The following is a 15,164-nucleotide window of genomic DNA, read 5'->3' as shown; positions in this document are numbered from 1 at the left end:
ATGAACAGAGCTTATCCTCTCACAGTTCAATTGGGGTTACAGCATCGTTTTGCCACAGTTTCTACTGCACTGTATTTACAAGTCACGCAGCCAAATCTCCTCTCACCCGCGCAGTAAAAACATGACCTCGTTCCAAATAACTGTGATCCACTCTTCTCCAAATAACAACCTCTGCATTTCTAGCTTTGTCCAAATGTTACAACTCAAACGCGAACAACACCTGACATTGTATTCTTCCCTGTGTTGACTATTCTTTCCTCCTTTTATATACAGTGGTACCTAGGGATAAGTACTTAATTTGTTCCAGAGATCCGTTCTTAATCTGAAACTGTTCTCAACCTGAAGCACCACTTTAGCTAATGGGGCCTCCTGCCGCCGCCACGCCGCCGGAGCACGATTTCTGTTCTCATCCTGAAGAAAAATTCTTAACCTGAGGTAATATTTCTGGGTTAGCAGATTCTGTAACCTGAAGCGTATGTAACCTGAAGTGTATGTAACCCAAGGTACCACTGTATCTTTAAACAAACAAGTCCCCATTTTATTTGATAATCCCTGAGGGCTAAGAGTGGGTGGCAACACTCATATAGGAATTGGTTGCAAAGTGAGGGGTGATTCAGACACAGGAATTATTACATTCGATTTCCTGGTTATAATGATAGCATTTCTATCCTGGATTCTAACACTCTAACCATGACATTGCTGTGTTATGGAACTGAAGCTTTTGAATCGATATACCATCTAATCGAATTAAAGAAAATATTTAAAAATACTTTTGTTAAAAAACCAGAAGCCTTTTTATTGGGTATTGTGGGTGAAGAGATACCAAGGGAAGATAAAAGACTGTTTATGTATGCAACAAGTGCGGCAAGAATTCTTTTAGCCCAAAAATGGAAACAACAAGAAGCACCAATGAAAGAAGAGTGGCAGATGAAGATGATGGACTTTGCAGAATTGGCGAAGCTGACAGGAAAAATCTGAAACCAGCATGATCAAGTATTCCAAAAAGACTGGAGTAAATTTATACGATATCTGAAAGAATATTGTAAGAAATTAACACCACTGGCAGGGTTATCTGAAGACTTGTAATGAGAAGTTTTCTACCTTTCTATATTTATCTAATTTTTGAGTTATTTTGTAATGAGCGTAATTGGAATTGGGAAATGTACAAAATGCAATGATATAAAGGTTAATTTTGAAAGCCATGAGGTGGGAGAGAAGGAAGTTGATAGGCTCTAAAAAGTGGATAATAATGATGTGAATGTATATTATTAAATGGAAAAGAAAATGTGGGGGGGGGGGTAACCTGGGGTTTCTCTGAGCATGTTGATACCCCACTCCTGTTTCCAAGTTTTGGCTTTGTTTCGAATGACACTCAACACTGACATTCACTGTTAAAGAGAATTATGTTGTCTGCTTTTTATAAAAGGAAAATGATGGGCATTCCAAATGAGTATATGACGACTCTGCAGCCATCAAATAGCAATTAAAAGCTTCCTTCCCCTCATAAACCAAGTGGGTGTACATTTAAAAATACACAGGCATAACACTCATCCTCAGACGTTTTAAGGTGTGCAAGCAGACACGAGGCAGAGCTGGGTAACTTCTGCATCAAATAATTTCAAATCAGATAGCAAGGTGACCTAAATATTTTGGCTAGAATCCATGCATCATAACAAAACTCTATGCAAGTTAATGAGCATATGCAAATAGGCCCCTATTTGCATTAATCTACCTGCAGAAATTGTGTTATAGTGTCATGAAATATCTAACTTCTGGCAGAGATTGTGACAGAGATAAAGAGAGTGGAAGACAAATTGCAAATTTAAGAGAAGCTACTACTACCGGAATTCTACATAACACTTAAAGGTGCTGGAACCCCCATTACATCGCTGCCCCTACAGACCATTGGTCCGCCTAGCTCAGCATTCTCTTCACCATGGGTAGTCAACATGGCGCCCTCCAGATGTTGATGGAATTCAATACCCATCATCCTTGACCACAGGTCACATGGTCTGGGGCTGATGGGACTTGCAGTCCAACATCTGGAGGGCATCGCATTGGTCTCCTGGGGAGCAACAGCATGTGATCAAGACTGATCACTCCCAGAGTGGAAACTAACTTTGTTTCCAACACGTGCGAATGAAGGAACCTTGCATGCTAGATAGCCACTGGAAGATGGTTGTGGAATTAATTTATAAAAATAAGCAAGAGAAGGACAATAATAATAATAAGGACAAGAGGTAGTCCTCAGGCTACTGAGCGTGAGTGAGATCCATGAGCTAAGTGGAGGATCCACTAGTGTATGGATTCCTGAGTGGCTGCCCAAGCCCAAGCCTCACATAGGTTGGGGTGGTGCAGATCAGGCAATTCCAAACCAGGTGCTGCTTTCATCAAAACCTTTCCTCACTTCATGTGACCTCTAAGCCCAACATGACCCTCATTAGAACATAGGAAGATGCCTTATGCAGAGTCAGCCTAATGGTCCATCTGGTTCAGTATTGTCTCCACCTGGTGTGGACAACCTTTGGCCCTCCAGGTGTTGCTGAACTACAACTCCCATCATCCCTGCCCATTGACTATGCTTGCTTTTTTTTAAAAAATTATTAACAATTTCAACATAACAGTATATCAAAACATATCATATTCATTATTCCCCCCTTTTCCCCATTCCCTATCAAACCCTCCCTCCCCCCCAGACGTCCCTCAGCTCCTCTCTGATTTCTCAGCACATGTTATTCTCTGCATATAAAATTATTTCAATTCTTATATTATCTATCTACCATGTTATCAATCACTAAATTTGTGTATGTTTATTCAAAACCTGCCAAGGAGTCCAATTCATTTTGTTGTTTTTTTTAAATACTTTGTAAAAAGTTCCCATTTTTCCTTGAAGTCACAGTTGTCCTTGTCTCGCAGTTTGTATGTCAGTTTAGCCAGTTCTGCATAGTTCATCAATTTCTCTTGCCACTGTTCTTTTGTCGGGATTCATTGACTATGCTTGCTAAGGCCGATAGCTGTTGTGGTTCAACATCTGGAGGGCAAAAGGTTCCCCACATCGGGTCTGTCCTTACTGCCAGTGGTTCTCCATGGGTTTCGGACAGTAGTTTCTCCCAACCCGACTTGGAGGTGCTGCGGATTGAACCCAAGACCTTCTGCATGCAAAGCAGATGCTCCAAGAGCTCCTGCACTTCCCCTCACATGTCCCTGGGTCCTGCCAGATGTGCCCAGCCAGATCCTATTTCTGTAGCCCCAGCCAAGCGCTAGCATCACAAGTTTTACAAAGAGACTAGCAGCCTGCTCTTTGGTAAAGTGTAAAGAAGCAGGCAATCCGAATCCCAGCTCTGCATCATCTCATCTAGTTAGGCCTTGAGAATTAAGCCACCTGACAGACGGAAGGCAGCAAAGGAAATTTGAAAAAGAAATATTGAATAGGTATTCAACAGAGGGGCCTAAGCTGCCTGCCAAAGTCTCCTTGGAACATCAATATGGAAAACTGCCACAGCAGAGAGAAAGGAGCATTGCTTTGAAACTTGGTTCCCGAAACTGGCATTCAACGTATTGTGGGGTAAAACAATAAAATGAGGCAAAATAATTTATAAAACTGTCATGTGTGTTCTTTGCACGGCTTTCAAACTGACGGTTGTTTGCAAAATTCATTTATTTGCCACTGCACATATCTCCTGAGAAAGGGGGAGTTGTGACAGAGTCTATAAACTAAACCTAGCCACTCAGTAGCAACTGGTGCCTAGTGGGAATGGTGGAGCAGAATGAAAGGTCTTCCAGAGTCTTCTACAGCGGAGTCAGAGGGCAGAAGTACCACATCCTTGGGCTAAGGGCAGGGGGTGGCCTCATGGGTTCATCTGGCAGCAGCACCTCTGCACATCCTTTGTTGAGGTCTGATCCTATGCCAGAACCCACAGGAGAAGGACCACAGACAGCTCCAAGTGAGCACCTTGCTCCAACAAAGGTTGGGAACAGACTGAGACCTCCAGACGGCCTCCTCCAGGCTCCACCCCCTTGACAGAACTTCAGGGGCTTAAAGATGTGCACTCACCCTTCATTTCATAATCTTCCTTGTAGCGTGCTTGCAGTGCTGCTAAGCAGGAGTGAGAGGCATCTGGCTATTCAGGCTCAGGCTCTGTCCCTATAGGCTCTGGTGAACTGGGAGGTTCCTCTGGGAGTTCTTGCCCAGCCACCTCAGCAGTTCTTGCCCAGCCACCTGTAGCCAGCTCTGAGCCCTGACTGCCAGGGACTGGCTGAATAATGAGGAACGGTGGAAAGGCACCAGCTGGGGAAACCGCAGAGGAGGGAAGCTCAGAGTCAGGAGATTGGTAGTAGGACACCAAGGAGAGGTGAGATGAAGAAGAGTAGGGGAGTTAGTGGATGCTGAAGAGGCAACAGGATTTAGTGAGCAAGGAGAGCCTGTGACAGGGAGCAGTTCAGACTCAGAGACTGAAGCTGAGTGTCACGGTCCAGTTCACGGGTGGTTGAAGTCCCGGCTGGGGACGTCAGGACCGGGGGGCAAGATGGCAGGGTGGGAGCAGGAAAGGGAGTCCAGAAGCCAGGAGTCAGGAAGCCAAGAGTCCAAGGGTCAGAGAACTGGGAGTCAAGAAGCCAAGGGTCCGAGGGTCAGGAAGCAAGGAGTCATGAAGTCAAGGGACCGAGGATCAAGAAGCAAGGAGTCAAGGAGCCAGACGCAGCAAGGCAGGGAATGTGTTGCTGTGGCAAAGAGCCGAAGGGAAATGCTGACCTTATATCCCTTCCTGGCTCTTGCCACCAGGTGCTGTGAGTTACCAATCGGCCTCACCTGTGCAGCCACGCCTTGACTCTTCAGAACAAACTTAGGAAGGCCCCAGTCCTGCAAAGTCCTACTGGTCACAGAGCCTGGCTCCAGCACACACTCCTGACACAGAGGAGGGGGTGGGCAAGAAGCTGCAGAAGAATCCCAGGAGTTTGCCTCTCCTACTGTGACAAGCTCCCCTCCCCCCCTGGCTCCAAGGACACACAAAGTGATGCATAGAGCGGAACAGAGAGCACAGGTGCCCAAACGCAGTTCAAAGCTGCTTGGGAGACACCTGGCCTGGAAGGAGCCTTAGTGGAGGTAGAAGGTAGGGGACGGTCAGTCCTGGAAACTGCTCTATAGGGACAAGACCTGCCAGGAAGTGTTGCTGAATTGTATGCCATTTTATTGAATGAAGAATTAGCTGCACTGAGAGACTCTGCATCTGAACCCAGCCTTGACACTGACCCACACTGAGTTTGTCTCAGTTGCAGCACTGGAATATCTTGGAATGATAATCCGCTCACAATGCAAGTAAAGAATTCATATTTTGCAACAGATGCAATATTCAGAGAACAGGAGGCAACCTGGTCTTCTTGGGAAAGCCACATGCTATTATGAGTTCATTTGGCAGAAGCCAAAAGAAAACACTAAAATACTTTCCCCTCCTCCCTTTCCCACTCATAACAGGGGGGTGAGATATGATGAATTTCTCCTGGTGGAAGCAGGCAATCGGGTTCCTGTCTCATAATCAGCTTAAAAGAGCTGCCATGGGTCCAGAGGGTCACACCAAAATAACTTGACCTACCTTGGTCCTGTAATCTTTAAATACTACTCAACATCTGCCGTTCCGCATTCGGTCATAATTAATGTGTCTTTTGAAAGTTTGAGAGCGGCAGCCTTCCAGGTTCAAATTAATTAGCACAACTTCACAGACGAGGAAAACCTGGGCAAAAAAAAAAAAAAGGCTCATTCAGCTGGGGCAGATCTGGAGAAACCAATCCACTTGTGACTGCAAATCCACTGGAGCCAATTCAGATGTTAGAATCCCATGCAGCAAGATGAAAGTCAAGTTCTGGTTGCTAAAGCTTTGTCTATGCTGATTTATGGGCAGAGATGCAATTTTAGAAATAATGGCTGTAATTTAAACAGAGGAGGGGACCTCAGGATCGAGGTGCCAGTTGCATCCCCCAGGCTTCTCTGTCTGGCCCTCAGAAATCTCCTACACCAGTCTTTCTGGCCCTCACTCACCCTGCATCATGCCGCAAGTGCTTTGCCTACCAGACCAAGTTTTATTGCGGCAAAAGCCAGTGACATTAAACACCACAAGATCAAACAAAAAGAAATCAACAACAACATCAAGAAGAAGAAGAAAAAGATTACACAAGGGAACTTCGCAGTGTGCCATTCAACAGAAGAAATTTACGCTTCCTGATTGCTAAAGTGCAAAATTTGGCCACCTCATATGATATTGAGCTTGAGGAATCTTCCAGAAGGTATTTTCATAGAATTTCGGGGGAGGATCCCAAATAATGTTGTAGGGGTATAAATTTTGATAAAAGCGGCAAAATAAGTTGAACTCGTTCTTCACTATAAAATTCGCAGAATAGAAGGATGTGTGTGACAGATTCTACCTTATTAGACATACAGGGGCAGAGATGCGCATGCATTGGTACCCGCGTGAATTTGCCGTACAGCACTGCTGAGGGCATTGCCTCAAAGTGGGCTCTAGAGAAAGCCCATCTATAAGCTTCGTTAGTGATGTTTGTTAAGCAAGGGGCAGCTGCAAAGTTAGGCCAAGCTTTTAAACATCTATACGTCTCCGGGAGTAGGGCGTCTTCTTGTTGTAATTCGACATCGTAAAGTCTAAGGGACTGTTACCTAAGGGACTGTCCTAAGGGACTGTTACCTTGCTTCCTGGCCGCAGTTCCCTATCCTCCTTGGCTTATGCAAATAACTAACAAGATCAAACAAATTGGCCTAAACCCTGAAAATCTTTTTCTTGGAACTTTGCCTACCTGTAATGTGAATTTGAACTCTTCCTTGCCTAGATGGAGAGGAGCCTGAGTGCAGAAACTGACCTACTGTACAAAGGTACTGTGTGCTGGTCCCGTGGGTTACCCGAGAGGCGAGGTCCAAGTCCAGTCCATGGTCAAAGGTGCAACATGGAGGCAGTCCGTAATAGCTGAAGCTGGGTGCAGGGCAGGGAGTCGGGTGAAGTCAGGGACAGGCATGCAAGCAGGGAGCCAGGGCGGGTCAGGAGCTCAGGCAGGAAAGCAGGACAGGGTTCAGGCAGGAACTAGCAACCAACAATGTTGCTCCCGCAACTTGGGACTGGGGCTGGCAGGCTTTTATCTGCCCCAAGGCATAGGGTGGCCCCGATCCTCAGGTGACTCACCATTCCTGGCCTGGAGGCAAGCACTCCTCCTGTGGGAACTTAGTTCCCTCTGCCTCTCTGCCCTGAGCCTCCGCAGCTCAGGAGAGGCTGGAGGGTTACCGGACCCAGAGGCAACCTCAGCTTCCCCTGATGGGGCTGAGAGTGGAGCACCTGCAGGCAATAGGTCCTCCATCACCTCAGGAGCCAGAGCAGACTCAGCTGGTGCCTGCACCTGAGGATCCAGCGCAGGTGAGGACCCTTCAGGCTCAAGCCCCAGCCCCGGCTCAACTGGTTCTGGAGGCAAGGACTCCTGTGCAGGCTGGGATTCCTCAGGTTCAGCATCCGAGTCCAAATCCCAGGCCATCACATAATGTTTATATTAATTTGCTCTGCCCACTTTTGCCTCTGGCTCCGCCCACCGCTGGCATGTGGCCCTCAGAAGGTAGCCCAGAAGCGAATGTGGCCCTCAGTCTGCAAAAGGTCCCCCACCCCTGCTGTTATATATTTCAAAATCCACTGGTGCTCCAAACTGCACCAGGTAGCTGGCTCAACCCTTCTTTTGAATTTCCCACAATGACCTGGGGCAGTATTACACCAGGAGAATTGTGGGAAATTTTAAATAGTGGCTAGAACTGGCCACACAGCCCAGCCTGGAAAACCACGGGTGTTTTCTACCAAATAAGCCTGCTAGGGCCTGCGGCTGACCGAGTGTGGGGTGAAATCAGTGGGCACTGGTGGTGGGAGGGGGGAGAGGGCATGGGCTCCTGGTGAGATTGAATGTGGCAGCCTCAACCAACCCAGCAGAGTCCTCACAGAGCATTGTGCCCAGACTTATTTTAGCTTCTTCCCTCCTGGGACATCTTCCCTAGTCAAAAATTCACTCAGGCGCTCCAAGCATTTAAGGGAAAGGCTTTCCACACACCCCGCCCCCCCTCCTCTGTGTAGAAATAGCTGCAGAGATGAACAGAGTGGGAACAGACTTTGCGTCTTGATGTAAACCAACCCTCCTACCCAAAAAAAAGATGTGCAAGCAGTTTCTTTCCCCTCCCTCCCATAAAAACCCCAAAGCAGACATCCATTTGTTTTGACTTTGTTTTCCACTTCATGGTTTTTGTGAGACTACGGGGGTCATTTTGACATCTGGGAAAGTAGGTGGATTATGTTCTCAGTAATTATGAAGTTCTTCTGTTCCTTGATCTCGCCAGTGGGGGTGGGAGGGGAGTCGATAATGAAAACGAATGTGTCTAGTGCAGGCAGCACCTGCAATGCTCCTTTGCAAAATGCAAACTTGACCTTCAGGCAAAGAGGGTGGAAGACGGTTCTGTCTGCAGTCCCCGAGGTTCAGATGATGCAGATCCGTCCTGAAAGGCCGCTCAGACTGACATTGTTTCTGACATCTGGTGTCGATGGAAAGAAACAAGGTTTCCCCCCACTCCCCCCAGACTGCCCTCATCACAGTTTTAATATTTTGTCACAGTGGACAATTCCCTCAACAAACAGTTCCTTCTTCCTGCTCTGACAGACGATGTTGTTTTATTCAAGGGATGAGATGATTTGAGCTGGGCCATTTTCGGATCCCAAGAGCCGAGGGAGGCACTGCATAAAGAAACAGCAAAAGGTAGGTTTTCTGAAAAGTTTGGCTAATAATAATAATGATAATAATTTATTATTTATACCCCACCCATCTGGCTGGGTTCCCCCAGCCACTCTGGAGGCTTCCAACAGAATATTAAAATACAATAATCTATTAAACATTAAAAGCTTCCCTAAACAGGGCTGTCTTCAGATGTCTTCTAAAAGTCTGGTAGCTGTTGTTCTCTTTGACATCTGGTGGGAGGGCGTTCCACAGGGCGGGTGCCACTACTGAGAAGTCCCTATGCTTGGTTCCCGGTAACTTGGCTTCTTGCAGTGAGGCAACCACCAGAAGACCCTCAGCGCTGGACCTCAGTATCCAGGTAGAATGATGGGATATATATATATATATATATATATATATATATATATATATATATATGCAGGTTTTGGTGTCCTCGGGTGTCTTCCCGTGTAAAAGTTGGGGTGTCTAGGCGACGTTTCGACGAGGTCTCACTCGTCATCTTCAGGCTGGTGCTTTCGGCTTCTTGTTAAGAAGCCGAAAGCCGAAAGCACCAGCCTGAAGATGACGAGTGAGACCTCGTCGAAACGTCGCCTAGACACCCCAACTTTTACACGGGAAGACACCCGAGGACACCAAAACCTGCATTCCTGTACCCGTGAAAATCTACGAAAGCATATATATATATATATATATATATATATATATATATATATATATATATATAAAGGTAAAAGGTAAAGGACCCCTGGACAGTTAAGCCTAGTCAAAGGCGACAATGGGGTTGCAGCTTTCATCTCACTTTCAGGCCGAGGGAGCCGGTGTTTGTCCACAGACAGCTTTTCGGGTCATGTGGCCAGCATGACTAAACCGCTTCTGGCACAATGAAACACCGTGACGGAAGCCAGAGTGCACAGAAACACCGTTTACCTTCCCGCCACAATGATACCTATTCATCTACTTTCACTGGTATGCTTTCGAACTGCTGGGTTGGCAGGAGCAACAGGAGCTCACCCCGTCATGCGTATTCAAACCGCCAACCTTCTGATTTTGTGAATATACTTTCATTACAGGGGCAACATCATGGTTTGGCATCTGCCAAGACCCACATCCCAGCAGACGCCCGTGGTTTTAGGACGAGTGCTAAGGGGAGGCTTGGGGCCAGAACATACTCAGGCGCTGGTCAGAGGAGAACAGAGCTCTGATATTGCTTCAGCAGCCATTCAGAGCCAGCCCATCCATGAGGCAAGTTGAGGAGACTGCCTCGGGTGGAAGCATCCTCAGGGGCAGCAGATCCAGGCTCCAAGGAATACATCACCCACTGCTGCTACTGCAGTAACAGTGATAGTCACAGTATGCCACCTCTGCGGTGACCTCTTGGCAAACAGAATCTGCAGCTCTTCTTCTCCCACCCCTAGAGAAGAAATGGTGAGAGCTGCCCCCTGGGATATCACTGCAATTCAGAGCAGCCCCCTTCCCTTCTCCCATGACAGCCTTTGATTTTCACTTCAAACGTCAAGTAAGGTTGATTTGTCTCTCTCCCCCCACCCTACTCCTGATGTAGATCTGCACTCACCCCTTCCAGGGGGAGGGCACCTTGTGGTTCACCTCAGGTGCCAAAGTGTCTTGGGCCGGCCCTGATCCCAAGTGAGCATGAGCTCTACATTTTTCCCTCTTGGGAGCCAAGACATAGAAAATGACCCTCTTCTCAGAACCTTAAAAATCCTTTTTTTCCCCTTAGCAGAAACTAATACTGCAGTAGCAATTAGGGTGTCGTTTCATTCCTTGTTTTCAGTATCCAGGCGTTAGGCATTCCTTATTTGCTCCCCCATTGCTTTATTCGGTATATATATTTTTTCCTCCTGATGCATCACTGCAATAATTATTGCATTCAAATAAACGTCCACCTCCCCTCCTGCAAAATAATGTAGCCCCCTGTTCTTTAGAGAAAGATAGCAGCTGCAGCATCTCCCCTGCCTTCCAAGTGACAAAAGGTTTGGGATCTAGTGAGTCAGACCCAAATAAAGATGCTGTATTTCAGGGTCTCATTCTAGCCTCTTTTTTTACTATCCCCTAGTTGCAAAGAGGCATCATTCCCTACATTACAGACTCTTATTAGATTATCCCCTCAACATTCTAGGCATGAGGCAGAGTGAGCCAGGCGACAAAATCTGAGAGGTGGGCAGTGGACCCATGGGCTGTATCCTGCAACCCATAATCTAGCCTGCTGTGCTCAGTGGCAATGGAGGACACTATCCCATTGCCAGCCAGAGGAGGCCAGTCCATTCAGTAGAATGGGGTGCTGTCCTCCCAACCTCAGCCTGCCCCCATGTCTTGGCTTCCACTCACAGATTTGGTACCCAAACTCTCATCTCGGATGTTAGGATTTAAAGCTTTCTTCCAAAATTCATGGTCGTGCCCCAAGGTAAACTGGGTTGTTGTTGTTGTTTAGTCGTGTCCGACTCTTCATGACCCCATGGACCAGAGCATGCCAGGCACTCCTGTCTTCCACTGCCTCCCGCCGTTTGGTCAAACTCATGCTGGTAGCCTCAAGAACACTGTCCAACCATCTCATCCTCTGTTGTCCTCTTCTCCTTGTGCCCTCCATCTTTCCCAACATCAGGGTATTTTCCAGGGAGTCTTCTCTTCTCATGAGGTGGCCAAAGTATTGGAGCCTCAGCTTCACGATCTGTCCTTCCAGTGAGCACTCAGGGCTGATTTCCTTAAGAATGAATAGGTTTGATCTTCTTGCAGTCCATGGGACTCTCAAGAGTCTCCTCCAGCACCATAATTCAAAAGCATCAATTCTTTGGCGATCAGCCTTCTTTATGGTCCAGATCTCACTTCCATACATTACTACTGGGAAAACCATAGCTTTAACTATACATATTTTTGTTGGCAAGGTGATGTCTCTGCTTTTTAAGATGCTGTCTAGGTTTTTCATTGCTTTTCTCCCAAGAAGCAGGCGTCTTTTAATTTTGTGACCACTGTGACCATCAGCAGTGATCATGGAACCCAAGACTGGGTTACAGGCTGCAAAGTCAAGAAGTGTGGTGGAGCTCTAGAACATATGGCTAGGCAGACAATAAGACACAGATGCAACATTTTACTTATCCTCGTGCTCTGTTTCTGAAGAGTGGGGTGGGCACCTGCATTTGCATAGTTGACGTCCCGAGGCTCAGGACTGGGCAGGCAAGCAAGAGCTTCAGCAAGCAGGCTGAGAGTGCAAAATCTGTTTGCACCAGCACAAAGAGTCCCATGGAAATGTCTTGGTTCAGGGTGGTCGGACCTGGAGAAGGAGGAGAAGCTCAGGGAGTTAGACCTGGAAGACCTTAGGGAGTTCCCAGTAAGGTGAGGCTTTGTAGATCAGGCTTCCTCAACCTTGGCCCTCCAGATGTTTTTGGCCTACAACTGCCATGATCCCTAGCTAGTAGGACCAGTGGTCAGGGAATTGTAGTCTCAAAACATCTGGAAGGCCAAGTTTGAGGAAGCCTGTTGTAGATTCTGAACCCCAAGAGATGTCTGATTCCAGGGAAGGTCCCAGCAGATGACAACCCACCCTCCCATGGTGGCCAATGGTCAAGGATGACGGGATTTGTAGTCTTAGCAACATCAGAGTACCGTAGGCTTCCCATCCTTGACTTTCACACAGTTTATTCAGTTTCTCTAACGTTAATTTCCACATTATATTTGAGCTTTCAGGTGATGTAAAAGCCACTTCCGGAAACCTTGCAGAACGTACTAGAAGAATAGCACTCATTTCTGTGTTAATTGTTTCCAGAAAAGAATCCATTCGCAGCCACCTTAACCCGCAAAATTATTAGAGTAGAGTGAGTAAATTTGGAGCTGTATCCTGGCATACAGCCTGTTCCTGCCGTTCATAGATGAATCACGGGGTGAAAGAAGCACACATGTGGGAAAGCTTGGGGAGTAGTGGCATTGTCCCTGGACATTGATTTTTGAGTCACACCACTGCTAAGGGTGTGAATGAAATTGAGCATGACATGCTGGTATATTGGCCAAAAAGCCACAGTTCCATAATGCAACAGGGACTGCAGTGTGAAAGAAATTAGAAGCACTAGAATTGCAATCAGGAAAACGAATGCAATATCCCCCATGTCCGAATGCAGCTTAAGAGAGGTCTTAAATGACGCTGCCTTCTAGGGGTAAGTTGTAAGTGCAGGCTTTGTGTATGTTTTAACAGCACTTCCAAAACTGATTTCCATTTTCTCACCTGATAATTATCCCTGTAAGAGACATACCGCTCCATCTTAAAAAATATTCCACTTCTCATACTTTTTGAACAGTTGCCTATTAATCTTTGCAAACACCTTAAGAGTAGCCAGAGGGATGAACTTGTGTGGTCTGAACTCCAGGTAAGCAAACGTTTTCCTACTGAAAAATATAAGTTCAGGTTCAGCAATGCCAGCCATGCCCCTTCATACTTCATGGCAAGTATTAATATTTTATTCTTTTTATCAGGCAGATGATTTTCTAATGACAGAAGAGCTTGGAAGTGATCCCCTGCTGTGATTGACTGACAACATCATCTGTGTGTACTTATCTATCATCAAGCAGCCATTCTCCGGTTCTGCAGAAATTGGCTGGCAGCTGTCCTGCACCCCAGAGGCAGTCGCAATTCAGTAAATAACTCTTAGCTAAGGAATTTATCATAAAGCCTCTTCAGTTTAAAGGCATTGTATTAACACAGCGGAGTACACAGGTTGTTGTCTTCCAATCAAACTAGTCTCTCGCATTTTTGCCGTCAAACTGGCTGTCATCTTCCACCTCAGAGATGTCTGCATTTCAAGAAACAAAGCTCAGCTATGGCTTGGCACTATGCAAGTAAAGTTGTTGTTGCTGCTGCTGTTTTCAAAACAACAAGTTTAAAAGTACTCTATAAACCAAAGCAGATGCCTAAATTTTGGGGAAAGGCATGGCAATACAGAGAACTGATCAAAGGGGCTCTTCTCAGCCACCACCTAGAATCTCAGATCTGTAGAGCTGGAAGGTGCCATGGGGTCATCTAGTCCAACCTGCTGCAATGCAGGAATCTTCCACCCAACATTGGACTCAAACCCATGACCATGAGATTAAGAGTCTCATGCTCTACCAATTGAGCTATCCTTCAGGGATATGCTGCAATTCATCTGACTGTACTCAGACCCAACCCTCTCAAAGGAGCACCCATTTGCTTGTCCACATGAAAAAGATGACTCTTGCTTGCTGTGCTAAAGCTGTGCCCATCCTGCTCCTTAAAAGCTGTTGTTCCTTGAATCTGCATCTTAGCTAGCTCAGCCCTGCAGTCCTCCTGCTGTGCATTGTAACCCTTGCCTTGTCTATGTATCGTACTGATCTGAGTTCAGGTTCTTCATCCAGCAAGAGTCAGGTCGGAATCCAAGGTCTGTCCTTAATAGTAGATTGTGAGAGTCTAATTGCTGCTCTCAGAAATTGGCAGGAATGGGTGGGCAGGAAATTGGGGCAGGAGGTGCTACCAGAGAAGTAAGAAGAAGAAGAGGAGGAGGAGTTTGGATTTGATATCCCACCTTTCACTCCCCTTCAGGAGTCTCAAAGAGGCTAATATTCTCCTTTCCCTTCCTCCCCCACAACAAACACTCTGTGAGGTGAAGTCTCTGAGAGACTTCAGAGAAGTGTGACTAGCCCAAGGTCACCCAGCAGCTGCATGTGGAGGAGCGGGGAAGCGAACCCGGTTCCCCAGATTACGAGTCCACCACTCTTAACCACTACACCACACTGGCTCTCCAGAAGACAGCGATTTCCATTCCAGCCTGTACATGCAATAATCAGCACTGTTTCTATTCCTCTGCAGTTCAGTTTCCATCAAATGCTATGTTATATGTCCCACTGTCCACTGGTTAACGTAAGTTACATGACTTATGTAACTAATTTTGACGACAGATGTAACTTACATAACTTACATTCATTTCAATGTAAAGGAAATGTCACAACTGTTACATATTCAGAGGTCTGTGTTTGCCTGAGCTTGAGTCTGGACTAAGAATTCTGAGCTCCTGTGTTCTGATTTGATACATGGTGTCCAATCACAGAACATTTCAGGATTTGGGCCTCTGCCATTGGCCCTTGAACTCTGAGTCGTGATTCGCAGCTTGGAAGTTTAGACAGCCAATCACGTTGGGAGTGGGAGTGGCCCAGGCTTTCAGGAATGTGTATAAGCTTTGCCCGTTTCCCAGTTGTGCAGTTCAATAAAGGTTCCTGCTGTTATCACTGTGTCTTGCCTTGTGGGAACCCACCTATACTTCCACAACAGGTTTTTAAAAAGCCATTAATTGTGTGTGGACTTAAAATGCCAACAACACTGTCACAGAATGAATGGCGCTTGCTTGATTTATTTCCCTTCCTGACCACAACTTCTGCTTCCTTTTCAGTTTCAT

This window comes from Podarcis melisellensis, assembly GCF_964234715.1.
Source record: "Podarcis melisellensis genome assembly, chromosome: 14".
Taxonomy (NCBI): domain Eukaryota; kingdom Metazoa; phylum Chordata; class Lepidosauria; order Squamata; family Lacertidae; genus Podarcis; species Podarcis melisellensis.
Note: the sequence above shows the minus strand (reverse complement) of the source record.